The 12665-nt window shown below is 43.6% G+C and overlaps 1 protein-coding gene across 4 annotated transcripts in view; it reads left to right on the forward strand.

Annotated features, from left to right (window-relative positions):
• Window positions 1-429: 429 nt before the first annotated feature.
• PAK2 (p21 (RAC1) activated kinase 2) overlaps window positions 430-12665 on the forward strand; it is a 46683-nt gene continuing 34447 nt past the window's right edge. The window contains exons 1-2 of one of the 4 annotated variants that reach the window (XM_083613816.1): window positions 821-987; window positions 1284-1378. The gene's annotated coding sequence lies outside the window, so the exon portion shown is untranslated. Of the gene's footprint in view, window positions 764-794; window positions 1106-1264; window positions 1379-12665 lie in introns of those variants that run through there. The other 3 variants (XM_083613815.1, XM_083613818.1, XM_083613817.1) reach the window with 3 other exon arrangements.

Raw genomic sequence — 12665 nt, forward strand, 5'->3', positions numbered from 1 at the left:
TGGTAAAGGCTGTTCTCCAACTCGTCCCATATACTGTACTTCCCTTTCCCCAAGAACCAAACAACCAAACGGAAACACTAAACTGACCAGTTCCTACTAAAAATTACACCGAATATACTGCAATTCTTACTGAACAATATCCAGCAATGTCCTAAATTTAAAATGGGCAAGAGCAAGTATAAATAAATAAAAATTAAAAATTGTATTTTTTTAAAAAAATAATACTGTATTTTTTAAAAAAAGAAAACACATTTTAAAAGCTACAGACACCCCCTCTGAGGGAAGAGACACCCGCTACTCTGCTCTTCCCAAAGCGCAAGCTGTCTCCAGGACCCCCAAGCCACCGGCAAGCGCATCTCCCCTCCCAGCTTTCTCTTCCTCTGCGCAAAGACTTGCTTCTAGACAGGCGGCCCGGGGGCGAAGCGGAGCGCCGCTGCGTCCCGGTGCATGCTGGGAGTTGTGGTCTCAGCGCCGTTCTTTCCACGCCCGCTCGGCGGCCGCTGCCCACCTTTCGCGCCGCCGCCTGCGCCAGGAGCCGCCTGGCCAGCTCCGCCCCTTCCTCTCCCGGGCTGTGGCCACGCGCGGCGGTTCCGCTTGCTTCTCCTCTGGCCGCCCGGTGGGCCCTCCCCGCCATTGTCGGAGGCCGCGCCCTGCAGATCTCGAGCCAGCGAGCCAACGGGGCGGCGGCGGCGGCGGCGGCGAGCTCGGCTGGTGCCTGAGGCGTGCGAAGCGGCCTGGAGGCTGCGGGAGCTCTTGGCCGGAGGTGGGCAGGAGCGGAGACCCAGGCGCGGAGTGGGGGGGGGGAGAGGCGAGTGTGTGTGTGTGACGGAGCGAGCGAGTGTGCTTGGCGCTTTGCCTTCGCATGAGGAAGAGCGAGCTCCGCAGGCCCAGAGGCTGCGCTTCCCGGAGGCTCCCACCACAGCTCTGAGGAGGAAGTGCCCGAGGGGCGGTGGAGAAGCGGCCGCGGGGAGGAAGAAAGGCAAAGGGGTTTGGGGTTTTTACTGCACTTTGCGGCGCGGCGAGCAGGTGGGCGAGGAGGCCGCGGAGGAGCTCCCCATTACCTGGCGGACAAAGGGTGGTCGCCTCTGCACAGGGAACATCTTCGGTAACGTTGAAAAGGCGCAAACCGGTTCGGGGCGACGCCTTCCTAGAGCTTTCGCGGTTTCAAACGGGCTCGGGAGGATGATGTTTCTTAATCAGTAAGGGAGCTCCACCACTTCTCTCTCCACCCACCCAGAAGCAGGCAGACAAATTCCTCATGGCCTTTGGTGCTTCCTTCACAGGGGATCTTGAGTTATTGGCCAGGCCGCTTGGGTGTCCCTGCTTCTGCAGTTGAGAGCAGCTCTTCCGTCTCCCACCGCACCCACCTCAAGCGCAGGTGAGGCACAGGGCTGCGGCTGCTGCCTCCAGCTACTCACCTGCCCGCTCCTTCCAGCAGGTGTTAGGGTAAAGGTCCCGCAAGAGGGGGTGGGGGCGGTTCCTGCTTCTGCCTTCCCAACCCCTCTCTCCTCAAACCCAGTACAGAGAACTGTGACCAGTTTTACTGCCCAGGAAGAGCCTATGAAGAATCAGAGAGCTCAGTAGTACTTCCTGTCTCCTCGCTGATCTTCTCTCTTAACTGTCTGGTTGAGAAAGCCTGGGCTACTGCCCTTGTCTGTTCGCTTTCCTGTCTGCTCTCTCCCCCTCTTGTCGCTCTCAGCAACACAGGCGTGCAAGTGGGCAATTCGCTGTTTGCACATTTGTCCAACCTCTGGCTCAGATTCTCTGTGATCTTTCTTTGGGTTGTGTAGTAGTAAGGATTGGCCCAGCAAGCTCAATCATTCCTACTACCCCATCCAGAGTGAGTGTGATATAGGACAAGTGAGCAGAACATGTGGTTGCAGCCTCATGGGGCCCAATCCTCCTTGTCGCTCTGCTGAAAGAAATATGGCTAACAGGGAAGTAGAGGCTTCTAGAGAAGAACATCACCTCCCCAAACTTCCATGCTGTGCTAGGAGGAAAAAGAAGACTGCTGGATCTTCCACCTCTTGCTTAGTTCCCCTTGTTCTGTGGGTATTCTAGCATGGTAGGGAGTATTAAGTGATGGGTTGTATTCTTTGTCATTGTACTGTTCAGAGGAAGAGTGCAGGTAAATGAGCAAGAAGGTGAGGTGGCTGTGCTTTATATGAACAGCTGACTGCCAGTTTCTGTTCCTGCACTGTTCCTCTTGGAGTCACAGAGAGAAGTATCATGAAGAAGAAAGAGGATGCCTTAGCAGGTTGATATGTCAGGTGACCCCTCCATATTTCTCAGTATCATTCTCTCCACACCACACTGCCCATAGAGAGTGTGTTTGCATTCTGTTACCTCTGCCTGCTTTGTTGCCCTCTTGGTGGCATGATGAGTATTGGACTGAATGCGGGGACAACACAAAGCAATGTTGCTGAGGTTCTTCCCTATTCAAATATCTGCAATATCCCTATTTCTTAAAATAAGATCACTGCTCATAATTTTGCATTGCATTTCCTGAAATTTGTTGTGTTGCTTACAAAGCCTATCACTAGAGAATGGGAGTGTCATATCAGCTCTTGCTCTCAGATTATCAAATGGAAAGGGTATTCTTCTTTGGATTTTGAACACCCTAGCAGTGTGTGTTGGGAAGAACTGGCTCAACCGTTAGACTGATGTGGCTGCCTCAGGCAACAGAAGCACCCTAGCCGGCATCCCCATGAGTATCCTGCTGCTGGTGCAGAAGCAGCACTGGTATCTGCAGATTTTGGTAAGAACTTGCTCAGAATTAGTGCCAGTGCTGGCACCACTTCTCTGCCAGCCGTAGAGGTGGCAGGGTGGGTGGAGAAACAGCAGCAGCAGCAGGTATAGCTTGAACAGGGCAAGGCGGCACTTCCTTTGTTACATATCTTTAGATGCCAGGCAAAAAAAAATTCATTTTCTCCCAGTCCTTTGGCTAAGTGTTTCTCAAATTTGTGTCTCCAGCTGTTGTTGGACTACAATTCCCAGCTAGGAGAACCAGTGGTCAGGGATGATGGGAGTTGTAGTCCAACTACAGCTGGAGACACAAGTTTGAGAAACACTGGTAATTAAACGATCTATGGCCTTTTAAACTGTGGGGGTATTGTTTTTGTTTGTTACTTTGGTATTTATTTTTGTGTTTTTATATTGCAAACCGCTTTGTGATCCTCAGATGAAGAGTGGCATTGAAATTTGGGCAGCAAAGTCAGACAAGAAATTAGTTCCTAAAAGAGTATTTGGCCCCAAAAAGTTTCTGAATATATGTGAACCATTTGCTATGGTTTGAAAACATATATCCAGCACCATAAATGTTATTAACAACTTCCTGATTGCCCTGACAAATCAGAGCATATTTTTTTCGAAGCCTCATTTTACTACAGTAGAACCTCGTGTTATGTACCATCCTCTTTACAAATGCTTCGGGTAACGAGTGCTGCTAACCCGGAAGTAGATGCTCCTTGTTGCGAACTTTGCCCTGGGATGTGAGCGGAAGTTGTATGCCGGTGGTGCGGCAGCAGTGGGAGGCCCTGTTAACGAAAGCGTGCCTCATGTTAAGAACGGTTTCGGCTTAAGAACAGACCTTTGGAACGGATTCAGTTTGTAACCGGAGGTACCACTGTACTAGTAAACTTTCTCCATTGAGAAGACAAAGGGACAACCTAACTTACGTTGTCCATGTGCTGGTAACCTCTATGTTGGATTACTGCAATGCATTATACATGCTGCTGCCTTTGAAAGGTATTTGGAAACTGCAGCTGATACTGAATTTAGTGGCCAAATTGTTGCCTAGCACATATATGTCTTAACATATAGCACCAATTCTGGCATGACTCACTGACTGCCAGATAATTTCCAGGCTCAATTCAAAGTGCTAGTTTTGACCTGTAAAGCTATATGTGCTCACGACCCCACTACCTCAAGGACTGTATTTTCCCACATGAACTGGCCCAGAACCTGTGGTTATTGTCTGAAGCTCTTCTCCATGTGCTTCTTCCACGTGAGCTCTGGATCAGAGGTCAGCAACCTGTGGCCCGTGGGGGACATTTAAATGGCCCACGAGCTGCCCCCGAACTGAGCTGCTTGCACAGTGAATCCCCGCGCGCTGCAGCGCAGAGCGGGGACTTGCTTCTGCGGCGCTGGAAATCGTGTCTGCAGACGCGATCTGGTCCATGGAGCGATCTCCGCAGGAGTGAACCAGCCCAGGGGAGGTAAACCTTGCTGACCCCTGCTCTAGATGGTTGCAACAGAAGAGCGACCCTTTTCAGTGGTGGCTCCCTGCTTCTGAAATGCTTTTCCCAAAGAGAAATACCTGGTGACATCTTTATCTGTTTTTAGGTGCTAAACAAAGTTTTCCTTTTTAAAAATCTGGGCTTTTCTTCCTTAATTTGAAGTGTCTCAGATATTTGTGGCCTCTTTTAGTGGGGTAGGATCTGTAAGACTTTTCTTATTTGTATAGATGTGTTTATAGGCTTTTATTGGTTGTGTTTGTTATTATCAGTTTATAATTTGGTTTATACCGTTTCTGTAAGTTGTTTTGGGTCACTTTTGTTAGAAACGTAACTAATAAAAATAATAATAATTTTCCTGTCAGCACTTGCCTACCATTGGACTTTTGGCCATTTTACTTAATACATTTTATTGTAATGTTTCCTAAGCACAAAAGGGGTTTGCATAAGGTTTTTGCATATATATATATATATATATATATATACACACATATACATATACATATATATATATACCCTCGGGAGAGACAGTTCATGACCTCTCTCAGGAAATTATTCAAGAGTTTTGAGGTAACTGTAGAGGAAACCTTGTTTCTAGCTGCTGCTGATCTTGCTTTCTGCAATATGCAGATGTGTAGGGCTCCATACAGGGTTAGAGAGTTTCTAAAGTCTAAACATATATCACCAATTCTTGCATGACTCACTGACTGCCAGATAATTTCCAGGCTCAATTCAAAGTGCTAGTTTTGACTTGTAAAGCCATATGTGCTCATGACCCCACTACCTCAAGGACTGTATTTTCCCACATGAACTGGCCCAGAACCTGTGGTTATTGTCTGAAGCTCTTCTCCATGTGCTTCTTCCACATGAGCTCTAGATCAGGGGTTGGCAACCCGTGACCCATAGATCAAAATTGTGTTTGAAAAAAAAATCATTCCAGTAGCACCTTAGAGACCAACTAAGTTTCTTATTGGTATGAGCTTTCATGTGCATGCACACTTCTTCAGATACCATGCACATGAAAGCTCACACCAGTAACAAACTTAGTTGGTCTTTAAGGTGCTACTGGAAGGAATTTTTTAATTTTGTTTCAACTACGGCAGACCAACACGGCTACCTATCTGTAACCAAAATTGTGTTGTGATTTAAAGATGAGCACTGGCACCTTGGATTGGGCCCATAAATTCACAGGCAGCTGTGCTGTTGCTAAAACAGTCAATTGTACATGTTCATCCCTCCTTACACATTAGGAGGTGAACTGTGGCATTCTGAGCCAGCTATACCCTTTGAGTCTTCGACTCAGTTGGCTTCTTGCCAATCTTTGAATCTACAAAAGCATAGATCAATAGGACTTGACCTCACAGCTTTGGAAAAGAGTGGAGCCAGTTCAACAAGTGTGGCTGAAGAAAGTCACTCTTGGCCATTGCCAGTACATGCATATTGGGACAAAAGCACCCCCAGGCTCTTAAGCTGTTGCAATGGGGTGAATACCACTACCTCTAAAATAGGTATAACAACTCCCTTGTGCATTGCAATTACTCTGTAGCATCATTTTTACCTTGTCTAGATTCAGTTTCAGTTTGATTGTTTCACTTACTCACAACTGCTAGACACTAACTAGCTCAGGACTTAAGAAGCCTCTTCCTAGACACATAGCTACCGGTAGTTAAATATGTCTTTGGCATTCTGATGGCATCTAACTCAAAAGCTCTGGATGGTTTCTTTCTGCAGCTTCATAGAGATGTTGAGCATTATCTGGGGCTAATACTGAGCCTTGTGGAACACTGCAGGTCAGTTCTCATCTTTCTGATATGGTCCAACTTTTCTGAGATGTCCAGCAGAAGTAGTAGAGAGAGAGATTATCCCTGATTACTCATGCTTTCTCAGTCCCATTACAGAGGAGTCGGTGGCATGCTGTAAGGTGCATCATCACTGGTGGTGGGAGAGCACTGATTAGTCTGTCTTATTGCCATGCTCTAGAATACACCTCAGTGACTATGCATTGTGATGAGAGACCTATAGCCATAGTTAAGTGTTCTTCCAGCAAAACTTGTCCACCATCACTTATTTTCTCTGGGAACCTCAGAATTTCCTATTACACAGCTTGAAAATCTTTATGGATAATATATATTTTTAAAGAAGATCATTAGATACACCATCATCCAGTTTGTTTCCCGTTATCAGTGTTTTAGTCCTCTTCCTTGGCCTTTTTCTTGCTTGCAGGCTGTATTGGATATTTATTACATTTATAAATAACAGTTGTCAAGGCATTTGATGTTTTAATAATTCCACATTTTTGTCAATTTTAGTACTATCTGTTTTGTATTAATGTGTTTACTCTATTTTATGTCACTTTTATTTTATTTGCTTGTTTGCTTTTTAATGGTGATGTGATCTTAAAAGGGGTACTAGTATTTACTTGCTATTTTATGTAAGAAAATAATACCCCTGATAAAATAAGTAAATATCCGACTGCTCTTCCTTTTAAGGAACTCAGAACAAGGCATTCACAGTGTTGGCTGTGTTTCATGCACTTGTCAGGCCTAGATCTAAATTCTGGAGATGGAATTGGTTTATGAATAGAGCAAAATACTGTCACCTAAGACCCATTTTTGTGTTGAAAGCTTTAATGATTAGGTGTCTGATGTATGTAGGAACAGAAGGTGAATCACATTTTTCTTTTTGCAGGCAAAATGTGCTGTGCTGCTCTTAAGTTTTGAGTGAAGTGAGGGGATAGTAAAATAAGGGACTCTTTTATATCCCTGCTGTAAAATGCTCTTGTGAATATTATTAGACCATGCCGTAGTCATAGGTAAAGAGGCTACTTCCTTTAGTAAGCAGGATGGAGAACTCCAAGAGATCTTCACATGGCTTCACTTAACATAATGTTTCATATGGGTTAAAGTGGGTAAGCTCTCCTGCACAGAAAGCGAGATATCCAATGTGTGCCAGTGCAAGCAAGGTCTCCTTCCCTCTGCCCATGCCCCCCCCCATCTATTCCAGAGAGCCCTCAACTCTCGAGGGCAGATTTGGTGGCATGAAGAGGTAGAGGGGAGGAAGGAAAAACAAAATCCACTTTGTTCAATCACAAGTCTGTTGTGCAAACAAACTGCAACAGTTAGATAATTGCCTAAAATGTATGAATAGAACAGGTAGATGGCATACTCTCCTGTATAACCTTTACAGGATTACCTACTGTTGCTTGCTTGTAATCATTTCCATACTGAATTTGTTTTTATATCTTCTGTGGTCTATGACACCATACCTGCTTATTTTATAATTGCCTTGTTGGTGCTGTGAAAAAGATTGGTTGGTTATCATGCATTGATTCTTTATGACACTGGTTTCTAATCTTTGAGACTGGATTGTCTGCTGAAGACCCACCTCTTCCCTCCCACCCCCTGAATTATTGTGACAATGGTTTATTTTGTTGTGCTGGTTAAGTATGTTGTTGAACAAGATATGCACCAGTGTCTAATTGCTTTAATTTATTGCTAGTAAATTAGGGATGGAAGTAACTCGAGTTCTTTGGAAGTTTAATTGCATGTCTGTAATTTGTGATTGGGAGACATGATGAAGTAAATTGGTAAAATAATTTTAAAATAATTAATCTGAACTGCCCCTATATCTCAGTGAGATTAGGTGACTATTGGTGTGGCATTGCCATGTAATGTCGATGTTACTATATTTACTATTTAATCAGAAACAATGCTGGATTGTTTCCAGGCAACTTACAATCAAGTTTAAAACAAAGGTGTTATTTTTAACCATTTTCTATCAACATTTAACAACAAATCATTACTTAATTATCAACAATCTGGAGTGACATTAACATACAGCCTTGACACAGCTGGATCATAGTCCATGAAATACCTGGGAGATTCTTATTTTAAGTGATTGTTTCCTAGTAATGGGTATTTGACTTATCAAAAGGTATTTGGTTAACTGACTGGTCAAATAATAAAGTATTTGTTTATGGCATTTATACATTTATATCCTACCTTTCCTCCAAGGAACTCAAGGTGGCATACATGATTCTCTCCCTCTTCATTTTATCCTCACAACAATGTCGTGAGGTAGATTAGCCTGAGAGACAGTGACATGCTAAAAGTCAGCCAGAGAACTTCAGAGCTGAGTTTGTATTTGAACCCTAGTCTCCCAGGCCCTAGTCCAACATTCTAACCATTGCACTACACTGACTCTCATTCTTAGTTTTATTACATTTTAAATGGGTCCTTTCCTCGCCCAATTCCAGCTGCTCAGTGTAGTATACATTTCTCTCTTCTTGCCCTTCACCCATTTGATCTTTGCATCAATTCTGAGGTAGGTTGTACTGAGTGTATGTGACTGGCTTCATTTCACCTAGTAAGCCTCATAGCTAAGGAAGGAATTCAACCTGGGTACCTTTGGTCCTAGTAAGACTACTGCCTAGGCAGGGACCTCTACAACTGATGCATGCTTGTGTTCTATTTTAGAGATGCCTACAGTTATGGCAGGTATCTAGAGGGAGATGCTCTGCCGCATTACTGGGTTTTCCCCACTGCTGCAGGGCTGGGGCTAAAGCTGTCTTCACTCCTTCCCTTGTTAACAAATGACAGCATACTTATTCTTTTTAAAGAATAATAAGCTGCCCTCTACTTTGTGACAGTCTTGGAATATTTGACAGTACTTGACCACAATCAGATAGCAGGTGGCCAGTTGACAATATTTGACCAATCAGTTGACTGACATGGCAATCTATTATGTGAAATTAAATAGGGCACAATAGTTTAATCATCAGTAGCTAATTTAGTCACAAGTGCTACTTCAAGAATGACTGCTACTGTATGCTTCAGAGGAAGCCACAGGCAAGAAGAAACCTGAAACCAGGAAAATAATTTCACAACCGCCTGCAATAGACACCCTCCTGAAATAGCTACTATTAAGCAGGAAGCATAGACAGTTTCTTCCCTTACATCCACTTGTGCTTTTTAACATTAACTCTTTTGCTTCTGTATCAACATCTCTGTGCTTTATTTTTATTTAAACATATTGTAAAAATCTATGTTAACGCTATTCTACTATGGAAGTAGCAGGATGTGAGTATGTTTTAAAGAAGCACCAGCCTTGTACCATCCAGCCACTGCTAAAGTGCACCCCCCCCCACAGCATTCCCCATCTTTTCTCTCTTTTACACAGTTCTGATGCTTCATCACAGCCAGTCCTACCATTAGACAGCATGAGGCAGCCTTCTTCGGTGACAGTTGCTGGGGTGGGTGATTAGTAGCAGTGCAGTGCAGGAGAACAGAGCTGTGAGTGTCACCTGGCATGCTTTGTATCCACTAAGCTAGCCTGCTGCTCTCATTGTGGTGGAGAATGCTGACCTGTCACCAGTGCTGAAGTAAGATTCAGCTACCAGTCCAGTTGACTTCGGTACAGTGGACCCTCTGGATATGGATTTAATTGGTTCCGGGGGTCCGTGTGCACTCCGAAAAATCTGTAACCAGAGGCGCCATCTGTAACCAGAGGTGCATGTGCGTGGTGTGATAGAGCACTTCTGCGCATGCATGAGCGGTGAAACCTGGAAAAATACTTCCGGGTTTGCCGCTTTCGCAACCCAAAGATTACGTATCCAGAGAGGTACGTAACCTGAGGGTCCGCTGTATATGGGATGTGGGGGAGGGGTAGGATCCATATTGTCTTTCACCTCAGGCAGCAAAATTTATTGGACCGGGCCTAGGTTTCACTCTGGTAACATCATTCTGAAGCACTTCTGAATGTTGGCATGATGTTTGTGTCATTTTACCTGCTGATTAGTAGCATATACAGTCGTACCTCGGGTTAAGTACTTAATTCATTCTGGAGTTCCGTTCTTAACCTGAAACTGTTCTTAACCTGAAGCACCACTTTAGCTAATGGGGCCTCCCACTGCTGCCGCGCCGCCGGAACACGATTTTTGTTCTCATCCTGAAGCAAAGTTCTTAACCCGAGATACTATTTCTGGGTTAGTGGACTCTGTAACCTGAAGTGTATGTAACATGAAGCGTATGTAACCCGAGGTACCACTGTATTGCAGGATGCAGTAGCAGTAGCAGAAATGGCATTCAAAGCTACTTTGATAATATATTTGTATCCTGCTCCATCTCAGGGGCCTTGGACAAGTACGGTAGAAGTAATTTTTCCCTTGCTACTGATGACTGAGAGCTTTGTCTAAGTATTTCCATAAAAATATTATGGCCTTTTGGTAGCTGTAGTGTGGGGGAGAAGTCACCTCTCTTTTTCATTGCCATCTTGGGTTGCTTCTTACTGTGTAATAATAATGTTTCCCTTTCTAGTTGTATATCAAAACATCAGTCTTGTGTTACTGTATACAGGTTAAGTACTAATTATCTAGTGTCTGGAGCCATGTAACTAGCTCATATTTATCTTAAGCCTTCTAAATATAGTGCCTTTCAGACATGAGCAACAAAATATCTGCAGTTAAATCTCTAGAGTTAAGCAGTAATTTTATAAAGATGAAAGACTTAGAAGGGCGTAAAATAAGCATAGATCATAAGTTAAATAATCTCCAGATGATTCATTTACTACTTGGAAACATTGGTAGAATTCTGTTAAGGCACTTGATTGCAATATGATTTTGGAGGTGTGCTTAAAATTCCTTTTTATCTATTACTTAAAATACTGAAGAGGTTTAAGTTACAATTGCTTGAATAATAGTAGATGGTGTATTTTGCAAGATGACGGGTTTCTGTTGGCTTTGCATACTTGCATCAACTTCATGTGTTTAATAACAGCAACAACAAAGGGCTGCATTCAAACAACAAAGGACTGACTCAATGGGCTTTGGTCCACAGAACAGAGCTTTTTCTTCTTCGCTAGGCTTGGGGACCCTCCAGAACAGATTTTGGGGGCATACAGGGGAAGGGGAGGAAATGGAAGTCTCATTGTGCCAGTGGATACAACCCAAAATAGGCCAAATGAAGAGTTGCTATGATAAATCTTGTCATAGAAGCTTGGACATTACGTTGAGTCAACAGTAAAGATAATTGTGTTAAAATTGACTCCTGCCGGAATCATGGGAACTATTTTGCAGGCTGGAAATAGTGCTCTGTGTGTAATATGCTAACACCTTTTATATTCCATCTTGAGGCACCTAAGTTGGGACGTTTTGGAATACGAAATGGAAGTGCTGTTCTATCTACTGTAATTTGTTCTGGCTTCTGTTGAACAGTTGTGGTGGTCCTAAAGAGAACATATAGGGGATGCTCCCCCCCCCCCCGCCCAGCTGGTCTTGCTTTATCCACTATGTAAAGCAAAAGAAACATACAGGCAACTCCCTGTTTGCTCAGGGGTTGCGTTCCGCCTCATAGTGTATGTCAGCAGAGTGCGCATTAACCTGTCCCATTCCACCTCCTTACAGGGCTGAAAATGGCATGTATGTCAGTGGTTGCACATGCCTTGAACACATGCAGAATGGGAGTTGCCTGTGCTCTACATTCAATGGGGGTTGCATGGAGGGATCTTCTTCGGTGAGGATGGGACTGTGTGCTTTGAAAATTGACAGCAACACTTTCTTGTGATTATATACGATATCTTTATTGTCATTGTCCCATGCAGAACAATGAAATTGAAAAACTACATAAAACTACTACAAAACTACTACAAAACTACATAAAACATTCAAAAACCCCTAAAAACTCTGAAACTCCATTTTAAAATACACTATACTATAGAGACCGCATATGCTGCGTTTAGAACCAGAATTGCTTGTAATTTTCCTGAAATATATACTAATGAAAATATGCTACTTGTAATTGGTGTCTGTATGCCTAATCAGTGCTGCCATGCTTTGTGCAAAAATTCAGCTCTATTTTGCTTTTGAAATGGCTTGCAGTAATTCACTTCCTGTTTTTAACATGACTATAAAGTACAAAAGAGGATTTCCTCTTACACCATGAACAAGCTTAGTAAAGGACATCTTGAGTAGTGCATTCATAAAGCAAGGGTTCCAATTTGTCAAAAGTCAAGACAAATGCTGAAGGGCTCCTGTTTTAATAAAAGGAGACTGGTGGACCACACACCTTCATATCTCAAACCTAGCAGCTGAAAGGGAAACACTTTGTCAGTTTGGCTTGTTTCATGCAGGGCTTTTTAAAGGCTTTTTTTTTTAATACAAAAGCATAGTACTCTTAAAGAAACCAGAGTGTAGACAACCAGGAAGCAGAAGTTGCTGTTTCTCCCAGTGTACCATTAGACAGTGAAAGTGGAACATGGAAAGAGATTACTTAACTGTCCTTGCTGAAAAGTAAGGAGTTAGCTCTCCATACAGCTTCAAGTGAAAGAAGTAAATAATGCTCTCTTAATGTAGCAGCTGCACAAACCTCCTTAGGGGAGATCTGCTTGCACTTTAAAAGTTCATTAATTTAAGAAACACAATTCTTTTTAATACTG

This window comes from Podarcis filfolensis (genome assembly GCF_964270895.1).
Source record: "Podarcis filfolensis genome assembly, chromosome: 5".
Classification (NCBI taxonomy): domain Eukaryota; kingdom Metazoa; phylum Chordata; class Lepidosauria; order Squamata; family Lacertidae; genus Podarcis; species Podarcis filfolensis.